The following is a 12,830-nucleotide window of genomic DNA, read 5'->3' as shown; positions in this document are numbered from 1 at the left end:
TGCGTAGAGCTCCGACACAGGATTGTGTCGAGGCACAGATCTGGGGAAGGGTACCAAAACATTTCTGCCGCATTGAAGGTCCCCATGAACACTGTGGCCTCCATCATTCATAAATAGAAGAAGTTTGGAACCACCAAGACTCTTCCTAGAGCTGGCCACCTGGCAAACTGAGCATCGGGGGAGAAAGGCCTTGGTCAGGGAGGTGACCAAGAACCCGATGGTCACTCTGACAGAGCTCTGAAGTTCCTCTGCCGAGATGGGGGAACCTTTCAGAAGGACATCCATCTCTGCAGCACTCCACCAATAAGGCCTTTATGGTAGAGTAGCCAGACAGACGGAAGCCACTTCTCAGTAAAAGGAACATGACAGCCCGCTTGGAGTTTGCCAAAATACACCTAAAGACTCTCAGATAATGAGAAACAAGATTCTCTGGTCTGATGAAACCAAGATTGAACTCTTTGGCCTGAATGCCAAACGTTACGTCTGGAGGAAAGCTGGCACCGGTGAAGCATGGTTGTGGCAGTATCATGCTGAGGGGATGTTTTTCAGCGGCAGGGATTGCGAGACTAGTCAGGATCGAGGGAAAGATGAACAGAGCAAAGTACAGAGAGATCCTTGATGAAATCCTGCTCCAAAGTGCTCAGAACCTCAGACTGGGGCGAAGTTTCCCCTTCCAGCAGGACAACGAACCTAAGCACACAGAGAAGACAACACAGGAGTGGCTTCGGGACAAGTCTCTGAATGTCCTTGAGTGACCAACCAGAGCCCGGACTTGATTCCAATCAAACATCTCTGGAGAGACCTGAAAATAGTTGTGCAGCGACGCTCCCCATCCAACCTGACAGAGCTTGAGAGGATCTGCAGAGAAGAATGGGAGATACTCCCCAAATACAGCTGTGACCAAGCTTGTAGCATCATTGCAGACAGCGTGGTGAAGAAGGCGGAACAGCGCCTCTTCAACCTCAGGAGGCTGAAGAAATTTGGCTTGTCACCAAAAACACTCAACTTTTTGACCTTTTAATGGCGTCAGACCGAGGCTCTGCATCTGTCCTCGTGCACCTAGATCTTAGTGCTGCTTTTGATACCATTGATCACCACATTCTTTTGGAGAGATTGGAAACCCAAATTGGTCTACACGGACAAGTTCTGGCCTGGTTTAGATCTTATCTGTCGGAAAGATATCAGTTTGTCTCTGTGAATGGTTTGTCCTCTGACAAATCAACTGTACATTTCTGTGTTCCTCAAGGTTCCGTTTTAGGACCACTATTGTTTTCACTATATATTTGACCTCTTAAGGATGTCATTCGAAAACGTAGTGTTAAATTTCACTGCTATGCGGATGACACACAGCTGTACATTTCAATGAAACATGGTGAAACCCCAAAATTGCACTCGCTAGAAGCCTGTGTTTCAGACATAAGGAAGTGGATGGCTGCAAACGTTCTACTTTTAAACTCGGACAAAACAGAGATGCTTGTTCTAGGTCCCAAGAAACAAAGAGATCTTCTGTTGAATCTGACAATTAATCTTGATGGTTGTACAGTCGTCTCAAATAAAACTGTGAAGGACCTCGGCGTTACTCTGGACCCTGATCTCTCTTTTGAAGAACATATCAAGACTGTTTCAAGGACAGCTTTTTTCCATCTACGTAACATTGCAAAAATCAGAAACTTTCTGTCCAAAAATGATGCAGAAAATGAATCCATGCTTTTGTTACTTCTAGGTTGGACTACTGCAATGCTCTACTTTCCGGCTACCCGGATAAAGCACTAAATAAACTTCAGTTAGTGCTAAATACGGCTGCTAGAATCCTGACTAGAACCAAAAAAAATTATCATATTACTCCAGTGCTAGCCTCCTTACACTGGCTTCCTGTTAAGGCAAGGGCTGATTTCAAGGTTTTACTGCTAACCTATAAAGCATTACATGGGCTTGCTCCTACCTATCTTTCCGATTTGGTCCTGCTGTACATACCTACACGTACGCTATGGTCACATCCTGACCCCTCCTGTCTAAGCCTCTAGTATTTATGCTGCAGTAGTTTATGTGTCGGGGGGCTAGGGTCAGTCTGTTCTATCTGGAGTATTTCTCCTGTCTTATCTGGTGTCCTGTGAGAATTTAAGTATGCTCTCTCTAATTCTCTCTCTCTTTCTTTCTTTCTTTCTTTCTTTCTTTCTTTCTTTCTTTCTTTCTTTCTTTCTTTCTCTCTTTCGGAGGACCTGAGCCCTAGGACCTTGCCTCGGGACTACCTGGCATGATGACTCCTTGCTGTCCCCAGGCCACCTGGCCATGCTGCTGCTCCAGTTTCAAAATGTTCTGCCTCCGGCTATGGAATCCTGACCTGTTCACCAGACGTGCTACCTGTCCCAGACCTGCTGTTTTCAACTCTCTAGAGACAGCAGGAGCGGTAGAGATCCTCTCAATGTTCGGCTATTAAAAGCCAACTGACATTTACTCTTGAGGTGCTGACTTGTTGCACCCTCGACAACTACTGTGATTATTATTATTTGACCATGCTGGTCATTTATGAACATTTGAACATCTTGGCCATGTTCTGTTATAATCTCCACCTGGCACAGCCAGAAGAGGACTGGCCACCCCTCACAGCCTGGTTCCTCTCTAGGTTTCTTCCTAGGTTTTGGCCTTTCTAGGGAGTTTTTCCTAGCCACCGTGCTTCTACACCTGCATTGCTTGCTGTTTGGGGTTTTAGGCTGGGTTTCTGTACAGCACTTTGAGATATCAGCTGATGTAAGAAGGGCTATATAAATACATTTGATTTGATTTTGATTTGATTTTACAGATGCACAACCAAGAGCATTCTTTCGGGCTTTATCACAGCCTGGTACGGCAACTGCACCGCCCTCAACCGCAAGGCTCTCCAGAGGGTAGTGCAGTCTGCACAACGCATCACCAGGGGCAAACTCCCTGCCCTTCAGGCCACCTACAGCACCCGATGTCACAGGAAGACCAAAAAGATCATCAAGGACAACAACCACCCGAGTCACTGCCTGTTCACCCCACTATCATCCAGAAGGCGAGGTCAGTACAGGTGCATCAAAGCTGAGACCGAGAGACTGAAAAACAGCTTCTATCTCAAGGCCATCAGACTGTTAAACAGCCATCACTAACATAGAGAAGCTGCTGCCAACATACAGACTCAATCTCTGGCCACTTTAATAAATGGATCCCTAGTCACTTTAAATAACGCCACTTTTATAATGTTTACATGTCCTACATTACTCATCTCTTATGCATATACTGTATTCGATTGCATCTTGCCTACGCCACACGGCCATCGCTCATCCATATATTTATACATAGATATTCTTATTCATCCCTTTACATTTGTATGTATAAGGTAGTCGTTGTGATTTTGTTAGATTACTTGTTAGATATTACTGCACTGTCGGAGCTAGAAGCACAAGCATTTCGCTACACTCGCATTAACATCTGCTAACCATGTGTACGTGACCAATAACATTTGATTTGATTTGATCATCATCAGAATAAAACTATAATGGTGGTGTGACATAGAAGTTACCGTACATTAGTGATCTGAGTAAACAGTTGCTGTTTGATGTTATAAAAGCTGTGACATGAAGGATACAATACTCTAATCATTGAAGCATACTTGGAAACAGAAATAGATTTGAAACATTCATTTGCATAATACATCTGCTCCGCTGCTCTGAGAGCATTTATATCCCTGTGAGTTTAACACTTCATGACTGAGAGCTGTCCTTCATGACAACAGAACCCACAACAACCATGACTTTTATCACCATCTTCATCTGGACACTTGTTTCCTGCTTTCAAGGTTATAATTTTCAGAATTTATTGTTGAAAATGAATGAAATCTACGGTGTATACATGTACAGCATTTCAACGTTAATATTTATATTCAGAACTATTCATTACAATATGTAATATTTCATTTATATAAATGTTTATTTTTTATTTTTCAGAAGCCAGAGGACAGTACGTTCTGACACAGACTCCTGCAGTGAAAGCTGTTGTCCCAGGACAGCAAGTCTCTCTGAACTGTAAAACCAGCAGTGATGTGTATAATGATAACTGTCTAGCCTGGTACCAACAGAAACCTGGAGGAGCTCCTAAACTCCTTATTTACTATGCTACAACACTTCAGTCTGGGACTCCATCTAGATTCAGTGGCAGTGGATCTAGGAGTGACTTCACTCTGACCATCAGTAGAGTCCAGGCTGAAGATGCAGGAGATTACTACTGTCAGAGTTTACACTATCCCAATAGTAAAGATGTGTTCACACAGTGATACAGAGCCGTACAAAAACCTCCCTCAGTCAGACTGCACAGTGACTGTACTGCTACAGCTGGGACCTACTGCAGGTGCTGAGGGGGAAGAGGCAGTGACATGGAACAATGGTCACTAGATGAGGTCAACTGTGACATGTGACAATATGATTAGAAAGCAATCATTCAGATCACATGACCATAATCATCATCATCATGGTTATGACTTATAGTATTTGCCATGGTCTTTAAGTGTATATATATAAAAGTTACTTGAAGTTTTGTAACACACTTCCTGTCCATATGCAAAGCAAGATCTACAGAAGTTAAACAAAAGGTGTTATGACCTTAACAGTACTTCAAAGTTACAATCACTTCAGCCCCCCAAAACAAGTCCTCATATGGACCTCAACCAAATGTCTGATTTAAATGGATGTGATCTCCTAACATTACAACTATTTTGATGAGCAGGTTACTGACTGTTACATCTGTTAATGAGACATCATGCTGGGCTCAAACATCAGACACATGTACTCTACTGGTGGGAGGAGCTATTGGACGGACGGGCTCATCGTAATGGCTGAAATGGAATGCATGTTATGTTTGATATCGTTGAATTGATTCCATTCCAGCCATTACAATGATGTCATGCTCCTATTGCTCCTCCCACCAGCCTCCTCTGCACTACATACGCTATCTACATAAAGTAAAATTCCCATTTTATCTGTAATTAATTGCATGGTGCCATATCATTTGTCTCTCTCCCTGATTCCACCATAGAGGTTCAAACCAGTCCACTCCCTCACATCTGGTCCAGTCCAGGGTATATCAGGCTGTGAAACTGTTCAACTGCTAGACTGGTATCTGTGGGAGTGAAACTGAGATTTACATAGACAGGGCTGGGTGGTTCTGCTTGTCCCAGAATAGAGCAACACTGTCACCAGATGTTCACCCTGTTCCCAGAGTGTTGGAGGTAGAGAAGACCAGGGGAAATAATGAAGTGTAGAATACACATTGTTGAAAACCATTGCTAAAACATCTAATATGATAAATATTGTAAATATACATATGTTATGAAAAGTAACTATTTAGAAGTGAGAGTTCTGAGAGCAGATCTTAGAGGTTTATTATCAAACATCACTAATCATTATCACTGGTATTGATGCTACAGTATAACATGATCATTCAGTTGTAGAAATGAATGCAGAGTATTTGTTGGATCAGATACACTTTTAATTCTGTTTGAAAACATGAGAGTAGCTATATGCAACAATGCTAAATTATGAAAGAAGCTGATTGATATAAATAAGTATGAAATGTTCTGCCTATTCATGAGATAGAGATCATTGGAATCATGATTAAATAAACTCTTGCGGTTATTTTTTAATCAAAACAAGCTTTATTTGAACTCAAAGGCAAGAAGACATGTACAACTAAATCTCAAAATAGTTCATTTAGCACACAGCACTACTGATATTATTCACTATTCTACTGTAACATTCAGCTCTTAAACACTAATGTTTCTTTCACTTGCACCATGTGGGGACTCTCTAGCCCCCTACAATGGCTTCTAGACACTACAGTGACTTTTCCGGAAGGCGGCCGAATCACTGGTGTCGTCGTGGGCGACCCTGCAGGTGTAGACCTCTCCCTCTTCCCAGCGTGCCTTGCTCAGGGTCAGGGTGCTGCTGCGACTGTAGCGGCCACCCTTCTCTTCTTCTGTGGTGGTCAGGACCCCCTCCTTCACTTCCGCCCCGTCCACCTCCCAGCTCACCATCGCCCCCTGGGGGGAGTAGCCACTCAGCAGGCAGGCCAGTGTGGCCGAGCCCCCGGAGAGCTGCTCAGAGGACGGGGGGAGCAGAGACACTGTGGGCCTGACAGAGGGACCAGCTGGAAAAGAGGAGAGGGTCAGCTACTACTACTATATAACATTAGGAGAGGAGAAGATCAGTTACTACTACTACTCTATAACATTAGGAGAGGAGAGGGTCAGTTACTACTACTACTATATAACATTAGGAGAGGAGAGGGTCAGTTACTACTACTACTCTATAACATTAGGAGAGGAGAGGGTCAGTTACTACTACTACTCTATAACATTAGGAGAGGAGAGGGTCAGTTACTACTACTACTCTATAACATTAGGAGAGGAGAGGGTCAGTTACTACTACTACTCTATAACATTAGGAGAGGAGAGGGTCAGTTACTACTACTACTCTATAACATTAGGAGAGGAGAAACTTATCAGTGAACAAAACCATTTCAGATCAACAATACACACAGGATGAACAACTAGCTACAGTACAGAGAACAACCGACAACACTGAAACACTGAATCTATGAAGATAATGGCAAAAAAAACTCTGGATGGATTTTTAGATAAACAATCCATCAGATAAATGCTCTACAGTTTAGCACACCAAGAGCAACAAAACACTAGGAGGGGGTTTCCTGGAAACAGATGAAGCCTAGTCCTCGACTAAAAATCCCTTTCATATAGTCTGGGTACAGAATCATTTAATATTCACAATTTTAAATAAGACATGAAATATCAATTTATGTCAAATCTACTCTGAGATAAAAGCCACAAATTACCTCAAAATACTATTCAAAACTATAGATGAGGTTCCCCTTGAAACCATGTCAGTGTTAACATCTACTGTGAATACAATACAAAGTGCTGCTTATATTATAGAAATAGTAGTTGCTACATCTTGACAGAACAATGACCTGACATGCAATACTGTACATCAAAATGTGCCCTTTTTAAATTGCACGTTAGAATACTTATGGTTTTATTACCAAATAATAATTCTCTCACTTCAGTGACTCTGCCCTCTAAAAATCATCCAATCTGTCCACAGAAATCTCTAAAAATATATAGCCTAGAAGGCTTTCCTCTGGAGAAGATGATAACATCTCATAACGTTGTTCAATAGCATGATTACATTTAGTTTTATGAGAGAAAGACAAAAATGGACTTACTTTTCAACACCAGTTTTGTGCCACTTCCAAAAGTGTACCACAGTGATTAATTCTGGTGAAGTCTCCGTACAAAAACCTCCTTCACACAAGAGTGAGCACCTTCACACACAGTGCACTCTCAGTACCACCCTGATAGTACTGAAGTACTAGTATAATACAATAGGGACTGATAGTACTTCCGTACTAGTATAATATCATAGGGACTGATAGTACTGAAGTACTAGTATATCATAGGGACTGATAGTACTGAAGTACTAGTATAATATCATAGGGACTGATAGTCCTGAAGTACTAGTATAATACAATAGGGACTGATTGTACTGAAGTACTAATATAATATCATAGGGAATGATAGTCCTGAAGTACTAGTATAATACAGTTGTGGCCAAAAGTTTTGAGAATGATACAAATATTAATTTTCACAAAATCTGCTGCCTCAGTTTATATGATGGCAATTTGCATATACTCCAGAATGTTATGAAGAGTGATCAGATGAATTGCAATTAATTGCAAAGTCCCTCTTTGCCATGCAAATGAATCCCAAAAAAACATTTCCACTCCATTTCAGCCCTGCCACAAAAGGACCAGCTGACATCATGTCAGTGATTCTCTCATTAACACAGGTGTGAGTGTTGACGAGGACAAGGCTGGAGATCACTCTGTCATGCTAATTGAGTTCGAATAACAGACTGGAAGCTTCAAAAGGAGGGTGGTGCTTGGAATCATTGTTCTTCCTCTGTCACCCATGGTTACCTGCAAGGAAACATGTGCCGTCATCATTGCTTTGCACAAAAAGGGCTTCACAGGCAAGGATATTGCTGCTAGTAAGATTTCACCTAAATCAACCATTTATCGGATCATCAAGAACTTCAAGGAGAGCGGTTCAATTGTTGTGAAGGCTTCAGGGCGCCCAAGAAAGTCCAGCAAGCGCCAGGACCCTCTCCTAAAGTTGATTCAGCTGCGGGATCGGGGCACCACCAGTACAGAGCTTGCTCAGGAATGGCAGCAGGCAGGTGTGAGTGCACCTGCATGCACAGTGAGGCGAAGACTTTTGGAGGATGGCCTGGTGTCAAGAAGGAAAAATATCAGGGACAGACTGATATTCTGCAAAAGGTACAGGGATTGGACTGCTGAGGACTGGGGAAAAGTCATTTTCTATGATAAATCTCCTTTCCGATTGTTTGGGGCATCTGGAAAAAAAACATCAGTCCTGTGTCATGCCAACAGTAAAGCATCCTGAGACCATTCATGTGTGGGGTTTGTTCTCAGCCAAGGGAGTGGGCTCCCTAACAATTTTAAGAACACAGCCATGAATAAAGAATGGAACCAACACATCCTCCGAGAGCAACTTCTCCCAACCATCCAGGAACAGTTTGGTGACGAACAATGCCTTTTCCAGCATGATGGAGCACCTTGCAATAAGGCAAAAGTGATAACTAAGTGGCTCGGGGAACAAAACATTCATATTTTGGGTCCATGGCCAGGAAACTCCCCAGACCTTAATCCAATTGAGAACTTGTGGTCAATCCTCAAGAGGCGGGTGGACAAACAAAAACCCACAAATTCTGACAAACTCCAAGCATTGATTATGCAAGAATGGGCTGCCATCAGTCAGGATGTGGCCCAGAAGTTAATTGACAGCATGCCAGGGCGGATTGCAGAGGTCTTGAAAAAGAAGGGTCAACACTGCAAATATTGACTCTTTGCATCAACTTCATGTAATTGTCAATAAAAGCCTTTGACACTTTGTGAGAATGTATATTTGTGTCACTCTCAAAACTCTTGGCCACAACTGTACATTATGTACTGGTAGTAATGAAGTAACTAGTATAATACATTATGTACTGGTAGTACTGAAGTAACTAGTATAATACAAAAGGGACTGATAGTCCTGGGTTATGAGTAAATCCATTGAAGAACGCAAATCATTATATATTTACGTTATTATGTTTTGCAAATATGATAATATAATCTGTATAATTAGTATCATCCTTACCAGGAAGACTATTTACATAGAACACTTTGCATAGACAGCACATGCTTCAGTGCTCTGGGAGTGTTTATATCCCTGTGAGTTTAACACTTCATGACTGAGAGCTGTCCTTCATGACAACAGAACTTCAACAACGACTTTGATCATGAGCTTCTTGTGGATATTGATGTTCTTAATACAGGGTAAAACTATTGAATTTCATGATCTTCAAATTATTTTTCTTATTGAAATATTACATCTAAATTACCTCTGCCTCAACAGACTCAGATTCATGAAAATGTCGACAAAACAAACGCAGTTCAATAAAAATGTATATAATATCTCTGTTTCAGAATCCAGAGGACAGGTCACTGTGACTCAGACTCCTGCAGCGAAAGTTGTTCTCCAAGGACAGACAGTTGTTATAAACTGTAAAACCAGTTCAAATGTAGTAGATGCTTGTGCTGGGGATTACACCTGTATGGCCTGGTACCAACAGAAACCTGGAGGAGCTCCTACACTCCTGATGCACTCTTCAAACAGACTTCAGTCTGGGATTCCATCAAGATTCAGTGGCAGTGGATCTCATAAGGACTTCACTCTGACCATCAGTGGAGTCCAGGCTGAAGATGCAGGAGATTACTACTGTCAGAGTTACCACAGTGGTAATGTGTTCACACAGTGATACAGAGCCGTACAAAAACCTCCCTCAGTCAGACTGCACAGTGACTGTACTGCTACAGCTGGAACCTACTGCAGGTGCTGAGGGGGACAGACAGTGACATGGAACAGTGGTCACTAAACTGTGCCATGTGACAATATAGCTAGGACACAATCATTCAGATCATATGACATTCATCATCATCATGGTTGTGATCATAGAATGTCATATTATAACTATTTAATATAATAGGAATTTAGTAGGATCTCTGTGGTTGTGACTGGTTAGAAGATTTAAAAACAATACCAGTCATAACTCCACAATTACAGTCCATAAGAAGTACAAAAAGGGGATGTTAAATAAATATTTCTTAATTTTAGCCCTGTAAAACAAGTTCCCATATGTACCTCACAACCAAATATTGATGTGACCTTCTAACATTACATACACGATTTTTAATGAGCAGGTTAGTGACTGTTAGATCTGTGAATGAGACATGATGCAGGACTCAAACATCAGACACATGTACACTACTGGTGGGAGGAGCTATATACACTATCTACATAAAGTATAATAACAATTGTAGCTGTCATTAATTGCATGATGGCATATATGTCTTCCTCCCTGAATCCACCATGAAGATTCAAATCAGTCCACTCACATCTGGCCCAGTCCAGGGAATTTCAGGCTGTGAAATTGTTTAACTGCTAGACTGGTAGCTGTGGGAGTAAAACTGAGATTTACATAGACAGGGCTGGGTGGTTCTGCTTGTCCCAGAATAGAGCAGCACTGTCACCAGATGTTCACTGTGTTCCCAGCAGGTTAGAGGTAGAGAAGGCTATATGACTATCTTGAATCTCTGATACTTGTAATATATGTGGACAACTTTTAAAACAAATGTAGCTTAATTAAGGATGGTGTGATCATCACATTGTTGAGAGTCCAAGATATCGATATTGAGTTTAAATTATTCCTTGTCTAGTACAGACAAGGATGACAGAAAATGTAGTGGTTGTTCTGGGACAGGTTCAAGGAGACATGCCATTCCACTGAACCTGTCCTGGAGATGGTTCCTTAGCCACTGAAGATCCTCCTCTGTGGGCTCTCAGGACAGAGGGTTGTAGTCTTAGGCCGGGTACAGGTCCTCCACTGAAAGCACCTGGTTGGGCACGGCTGGCTTCCTCCACTCGAATTCCACATCCGTACGGCCGATATTGTGAACCGCCAAAATAGGCTGCATGGCTACACTTTTCAGCTCCACGGAAGCATTCGCATGTGGTAGAGAGAATCCCCTAGTCCAGGGGTTCTTAAACTTATCCGTCTGGGACTCAAATTAGAAATGCTGTGTTTTCCTGGGACCCAAGCTTATGAAAACATGCAACTATACCTACATATCGGTACATTTCATTGCCCTTATGCCTAAAACAAATGCAATATAGAAAGAAAAAAAGAAAAAACAATGAAATACTCATAAATATTTTTTCATGTTTATCTTTCCCCATTAATAACTGTCTATGTTGGAACTGTTGCTGTTAAAATACAATAACTTAATTCATTCTGAACGGGAATAAACTGACTAATCACATCACAGATTTATAACAGAACCACAAGAGGATGATGAGGAGGAAAGTTCAAAATAATGTCTGGAACGGAGCAAATGGAATGGCATCAAACACCTGGAAACCATGTGATTGATGATTTTGATACAATTCCACTCCAGCCATTACCATGAGCCTGTCCTCCCCAATTAAGATGCCACCAACCTCCTGTGAACAGAACACACACAGGCTCAGTTTTTGATATTGCAACCCTGAGTAACAGAACAGATAAAAAATGATCAGGCCTACTGTACATCTCACTGTAGAAATTATTGTTGAAAAAAAGTATAGGTTGGAACTGTTGCTATTAAAATACAATAAATAACTTATATTCTTAACTGGAATAAACTGAATGATCACATCACACAGATGTATACCAGCACACACACACTCCTAATGAGAGGAGTGGCTGGTTGAAGTTTTCAACAAGCAGGTCTATTCTGGGCTCAGTTTGACAGTGCCACCCTGAGGTCATGTTAAGCATTGAGTCTGTTTCTGTACTTGTTTTTTAAGAACGCCAGAGTTGAGAACCCTGACTCGTATAGGTATGTGGTGCCAAACTGGATCAGAACATCTACTGCTTTCCCAGCCAGGCAGGAAACCCCTTCCTGCTGTAGATTAACAACCCAGAACTGTGTGAGTGTGTTTGCCTCAAAAAGCATATTGCTGCCATTGCTTGCTTGTAGTGTCACTAAGGCCTCCATCTCTGGCAGACTTAGTCCTAGGTCTGATGAGGACACTGCTTGAAAGGGATACCTCACCCATTGAAGTTTTTGAGATCTCTGTGGGTTAGGAAAGTACCGGTCAAAGTTCTGCTGCAGGCTGGTCATGTGCTCAGCCATGACCTTCTTCACAGCTTCACATAGGGGGGAATCTATCTGCTGCATGTGAGCTGACAGAACAGAGAACATGCCATATGCGCCAGCCTTCAGCTGTGACTGCCACAATCCTAGGTGTGCAGTGAATCCTCTGATGCCATCTTCAAGCTCCAAAATGGTTGATTCCTTGCCCTGGAGGCTTGTGTTTAGCTCATTGAGCCTTCTGAAAATGTCAACCAGGTAAGCCAGCCTAGCCAACCACAGTTTGTCATGGAAGAGGTCTGCAAGGTCGCTGTCCTCTTTCTCCAGATAGGCCAGAACCTCCTCTCAGTACCCACAGCCTCTCCAGGACCCTCCCCCTGGACACAATGAAAGAGCAGGTGCTCATGGTCTGCTCCCATCTCATTGCAAAGCTCGCGGAACAGCCTTGTTTGAAGAGGTCTCTTCGTGATCAGATTCACCATCTTTAAGACTGAGTCGAAAACAGCCCCTTGGTTAGGTTGTAATGCTTTGCTGGCCAAAGACTC

General features: G+C 42.3%; 2 long non-coding RNA genes across 2 annotated transcripts; one reads left to right on the top strand and one right to left on the bottom strand.

Moving 5' to 3' along the window:
- Window positions 1-3,724: 3,724 nt before the first annotated feature.
- On the top strand, window positions 3,725-4,291 carry LOC123728252 (uncharacterized). Its single transcript, XR_006760163.1, has 2 exons — window positions 3,725-3,817; window positions 3,969-4,291. It is a non-coding gene; the product is annotated as an uncharacterized lncRNA (long non-coding RNA).
- A 1,357-nt stretch (window positions 4,292-5,648) lies between these two features.
- On the bottom strand, window positions 5,649-7,643 carry LOC123728251 (uncharacterized). The gene is made up of 2 exons (XR_006760162.1): window positions 7,255-7,643; window positions 5,649-6,159 (listed from the first exon to the last, which is right to left on the bottom strand). It is a non-coding gene; the product is annotated as an uncharacterized lncRNA (long non-coding RNA).
- Window positions 7,644-12,830: the final 5,187 nt, after the last annotated feature.

Source organism: Salmo salar, chromosome ssa17 (assembly GCF_905237065.1).
Source record: "Salmo salar chromosome ssa17, Ssal_v3.1, whole genome shotgun sequence".
NCBI lineage: Eukaryota > Metazoa > Chordata > Actinopteri > Salmoniformes > Salmonidae > Salmo > Salmo salar.
Note: the sequence above shows the minus strand (reverse complement) of the source record. Positions and strands in the feature narration are given on the sequence as shown.